We start from the raw sequence: 6000 nt of genomic DNA, 5'->3' as shown, positions 1-6000 counted from the left end.
CGTTCAACCGTGCTACAATTACAATTCTTCCACGCTCTGCGCCCCTCGTTATCCATCTTGCACCGCTGCTTGCAGTACGTACTTGTCTTCCTAGGGACTAGTTACATCAGGTCGAATTTTCCTACTCCCGTGAACATGGGCTAGTGATAATATTTAACAATCGATATCGGCACGTAATATTAATTAAATGTTACAATTTTCACTAACACTTCAAGTGAAACTGGTAAATATATATACCACTGGTGTTAAATGCTATTTTATCTTTATTTACTACAAACGATCAATTGTATTGGTATTAATGTATTCACAATAGTTTCACTGATTATTATGAATACCAGTTTTATACTTCTCATTCGTTAAGCCTGAGATATCAGTGAACAAATGAGTAATGATACGAATATTTACCGCTGGTCTTTGAGGCACTCCTCTTCAGAGGTGATTTTGCGTTCAGCTAGTATTTGTCACCTGTGGATTTTGTCTTCTGATATCGTACGTTATAAAAAAAAAAGGTTAGTTCAATTCACAGTAACATTTTCTTCGGCATTAAGTATAAAATCAATACGGGAATCTTTCGTAAACAAGTTCGGTGTGTTCATAATGCAGTTTGCGATGTTTTGGAACGTCGACTTGGTGCCAGGCCTCACCGACCGACATCGATACCTCTCCTCAGTCCAGAACTCCGTGAAGAATGGGCTGACATTCCCCAAGAAACCTTCCAGCACCTGATTGAAGGTATGCCTGCGACAGTGCAAGCTGTCCCCAAGGCTAAGGGGTTGGCCAACACCGTACTGAATTCAGTATTACTGATGGAGGGCGCCACGAACTTGTAAGTCATTTTCAGCCAGTTGTCCGGATACTTTTGATCACATAGTGTAGATACTGTAGCATGCAATATTGTCAGTCCCCTTTTAAGAGAGCACATACATGAAACTTTCTAATATCCTTTTTGAGATAGCGCTTCAATTTTAGTCATGATTTTTTCTTGTTCCTTCGCTCTTCCCAAATTGTCTTCATACGCTCTCTTGCGTTCTTCCGACCATTTATTTCCTGTGAGTGTGTGTGCTTTTTATGTTGTTTATGATCTGTTCTCGATTACTTGTGTTAAGGTTTGAGGTTCGCAATCCTTTAATATCTTCCTCCGTTTCGATGATCCATTTTGTCTTGTTTCTGCTGGTGTTTGCTATCTCGACGATTTACCTTCTGGGTTTGTTCTTGTTCGTCCTGTGGATATATCGATAAAATTTTATCGTATTTTTAAATCCGTCAGTTATGGTTTCTGTCTGTTTGTAGGTGTCTGTTGACGGCTTCATTATCCGAACTCTTTCAAGAAAAACTGGTCTCAATATGTTCACGAGGATTTTCCTCTCCTGCTTTTCTGTCCCTGTTATTTTTTGTTTGACAGTGAATCACCGTAGTTTCTGCAGAGTATAGTGCTTCTGGTTGAACTGTGTTGTATATATGTTTTGTGTGTGTGTGGGGGGGGGGGGGGGGCGTTGGGTGCAGCAGAAACGTGGACGGGTATTGCTGAAGACAGCAGTGCATGTAAAAGTCGAAAGTCGAGTGGAATTGTTTAAGCAGAAACATATTTAAATTTGCTGCTGGTGGTGATTTCGTTAAAGTGTATCATGAAAAGGTTTTTTGTATGAAAAAACTACCGTAAGTAAATGTCCTCAACTGATCATACTAAGTAAACATATGCAAAAATTAAAATAAAATCGCCATCATCATTTACAGCCAACGCTTCGCCACCGGAGTCGATCGTGAAGTAGCGTTAGTATGTAAGATACACAACGTACTGCAGCGTGGAATCGCACCAGCCGTGGGATTTCATGCCCTTCACGTGCGACTGGCGACCTGCTCTACGTCGCAGTACAGGCGAATAACTTGATCCCCCACGTGCATATCGGCCCCGTTAATGAGCGTTGCAGGTGGACAAACATTGCATAGAACACACACACCACACGCGCTTTGCTGGTGTAAACAAGGCACAGCCGTACACACTGGGGGCAGCGTCACGACGTCATTGTTGCCATTCCACGTCATCAATGGACTCTCCCAACCCTCTGCCGATCACAACTCTATACAGTTACCCCTTCTCCCATTCTCCTCCTCCTTCTCCTCCTCGTTTTCCTCCTCCGGCTTATCCTCGTGGTCCTCCACAATCTCTTGTGTGTTTGTGTTTCTTCTGACGATATAGCGGAGATAACCATATCCCGGAACTTAGCCTACTATACTCGATTAGCACCAACAACAAGATAATACAACGGCCCCGTATGACGGACGGATCACGATGAACAGTGTCCATGTCCTCGCCCACTGGTCACTTCCTCATCCTTTTAACGCTATCCCCGCTTCTTCCCCTGGCAATTTCGAGGCTAAAACTTTCTGGACGACATCTTTAACCCAGTTTCTGTACTTTCCTGGTACCTTATCCGGAAACGCTTTCGTCATTCCTTTGGAAATTGAAGTACTGTCTGCGTTCATCGTTTATAAACCAACAGCTCTCCATTCCCTTCCTTTGCCAGAACCACCGAGAACCTTATTATAGGCGCATTTGCAGAGTGTAAAAATGCGATGTCGACAGACTTCGAAGGGTTTCGGAGGGTTTTTTGAGGAACGAATTAAGGATTGTAATTCATGCCCGCGAACGTCATCCAGCAACGCTGCAGACTATTGAAGTTGCAGAGGGTCAACATTTATCTTTAGGACAGTCCTTTGCCAGCGCACGTGATTTTTTTTTTATGCAGTGAGTATCGCAAGCAGTGTTGTAGTGAGAGAAGTGCCCGATATCGACGCCCGCTAACTTCCGACTCTTTGCCAGAAATTCCGCTTGTGGACCATCAGCGTGAAACAACCTCGCGTTTGTTGCCGAAGTTGAAACGTCCCCTTTTAAAAATTGTACACGACTGTGCTTAAACTGACAAACAATATTTTTAGCGCAACGCAATCTGACTTTCAAAAATCCCTACAAAAGAATGGCCCTGACTAACAATAACCTATACCTTTCTCATATCACTTACCTCACAAAAATCTTCGTTACTCGAACTACTGCAATACAGCGAGCGCCACTACTGCCAGCTAACTAAAAGTTTCAAACTACGGAAGTCACTAACTAATGATAGGCACAGTTAGCAAATGAAAGATTTTAATAGAGAACAAACAATGTATTTACCTTTATAGTCATAATATATATATCAGTTCATGACACCAATTCTTACAAATTTCAAAACTCCGCCATCTCTCTCCCCACGTCCACCACTGCTGGCGGCTCACCTCCAACTGCGCAACGCTACGCGCTGTTAGCATCCAGCTGCCGCTGCCCAACACTACAATGGCGAGTATTACAACAATGCCAACCAGCCACTGACTGCACACGGTACAGCCAGTGATTTTCATACAGAGCGCTACGTGGCGGCGGCGTTATCAATAAAAAAAACCTAAACAGCCTACTTACAAAGTGATGGTCTAGCTGCAAGAAGTGGGCCCTATAATACAGCGTGTTTCATAATTCCTCCTACGCAGTTGTAATGGTCGTAAAGGAGACGTAGTAGGTAATGTTTTTATAAGGAATGCATGTTCGGAAATATACCAGTTGGATGTAAAATGAGAGTGAAGGTCGCGGCACACTCAAATCTCCCGCTTCACGGTACACACGCAGTGCTCTGCTCTGTGCGCTATGTTTCGAGTACTCGTCGTCAGCTTCTCTGGTACGTGTCGAAGTAAGTCGTCTTCAAAGTCGAGAAGTGGAACGTCCGTGGAGCATCACTGTCTGCCCTCATAGTTTCAGACGTAACCTTTCCTCGCATCCGTTGTTGTAGTCGGAGAAAATGGTACGTGTTGTCATATTTACCATAGGCACTAACGCTAAATTTGTGTGCGTGCCGTGAAGCAGAAGTTTTGAAAGTTATCCAGTCTTCAAACTAATTTTATGTCTAAACGTTATATATCTGGATATGGCTCATTATCAAAACTTTACCTACTAAGTCTCCTCTAACATCCCCTACTCGTTAAACACTCAGGAAAGACGCTCTGTAGGGGTTGGATGACGTACCGAGATGTGGGTTCCTGTCTTCAATAGGTTTTCCATGACACCAATCACAACCGTTCGAAGTTAGTCCGCATCGTTTTGTTATACACTGTATAAACAAAACCAAGTTACAAAAGAAGCCGAAAACTACCATCCACCAATTTTTCTTCCTATAAAGAACTTCCAGTCCGAAGTAAAATAAACTACACTCAATAACTGACAGAATTGCTCTGAATCTTTTGTATAAAAAAATAGCTCGACGTCATGGTGACATCGACGCTCTGTAGAACTGGGACATTAAATTACACGAACAACGATGCGAAAAGGCTGTGGCCATTTTTAAGGTGATATACACTTCCTACTAGTATTTTGGTATTATTTCACACACTATATGCCAAGGAAGTGGAAAAATTGAATCATTCGGAACACATTTACCTGTAAATAAAAGAAATAATATTAAGCACTAAAGTGGAAGTCTATTTTTAATACAGTGTACATATTAATTTCATTGAAGCCGTTTCTGTTACTCTGGTATACACGTTGATCGATCCCCTCACTGAAGGATCTCCTATTTGATGGGATTTGTAGACATGATAAGTGAATAGACAGCGATTATTTCTCCCATGAAACCATTAAACAACTGTATCGGCAGCATAGCATCAGTAATATACTGTTTTGTTAGTCAGAACCAGGTCTTTGCCCAAAATACTTGTTCTCGTTGGACTGCATAAAAATATAACTAGGTCTCTACCTCGCAGGAAAAAACTCCTGTTTGCTTATATTAGTACTTACTTTTGTGGTAGCTTTCTACCTGACTGTTCTGTGGAGTTCAGTGTTTCATAGCTCCAATGTTTCACCAATGTATGGAATGGTACCGAACACAAGCTGTACAGATTGCTTTATCCTCTTCTTCTAGTCAATAAGATCTTTTCAGTATACTTTTCGCACCCAGCTGCACTTTTACTGCTTAATATGTTTAGTAGACAGAAAGTGGTTGCCAAATTATGGCAGTATTCGCAACATGACATTCTATAACTAAGTAAGTTCTGTACCACAATCAACAAAAAAATCACAATTAATCGTTAGGAAACTGAAACAGCAGCCAAGTCTCATTTTACATGGCTTCCAGTTACTACTGAACACCTCTGAATAGTCTTCGTGTTGCGAGAATGATTATGATGAGTACATAGAGTTTGTCGAAATCTAAAGGTAGCGGGGAGGAGGGGGGAAGAGAGAGAATGATAAAAGGTATAGCATATCAATTCTCAACACCGTCCCTCTTACCATAATGGAGAGTTTAGCCCGAGATATCGCTGAATATTACAGTTGCCAAGGGCTCTGTATCGTCACCTCTTCCACTCTGTCAAAACTTCTCCCATCGTGCGGATTGGAAAATATCAAAGGAGGAAGATGGGAGAGTACCTAAGGTACTATGATCATATTCCGGAGGGGAAAAGTTGATATTCCAGGCGAACCGTACCAATACGGATTTTTCGCAGTTTCTCCAAATTGTCGGAGGTCAGTTAATGAACGATTTCTTCCACAAGGCCACAGCAAATGCTTTGTCGAAGTGGGCAAGTACTCAATCTTTTTGATTACACAAATGTTGCAGTGTAACTTTCTACTGTTTCATTTCTCTCTCTCTCTCTCTCTCTCTCTCTCTCTCTCTCTCTCTCTCTCCCTTCCTCTCGTTAACTTGAGACTCGAGCGCTATCGTGGTGTTATTTGAGCTCTTCAACCACAGGGCGGTTATCAACGAAACTTAACATCAAATTCAGTCACACCGTTAGATACCTAATAACATGTAGAATTTAACACTTATAAAATCAGCAGTTAAGAACACGCAACTTTATGCTATTTTGTCGAAAGTCGACATGTTGAGATACGTGGCTGTTGTACTATAAGGTTTATAATTTATAAAAAAACAGTTACCAGCCACATGTATGGTTTAAAAAGGTTTATTTTCTTCAGAC

The sequence above is a fragment of the Schistocerca gregaria genome, chromosome 6, assembly GCF_023897955.1.
Source record: "Schistocerca gregaria isolate iqSchGreg1 chromosome 6, iqSchGreg1.2, whole genome shotgun sequence".
In the NCBI taxonomy this organism is placed as follows: domain Eukaryota; kingdom Metazoa; phylum Arthropoda; class Insecta; order Orthoptera; family Acrididae; genus Schistocerca; species Schistocerca gregaria.
This window is presented reverse-complemented; position numbering follows the sequence as displayed.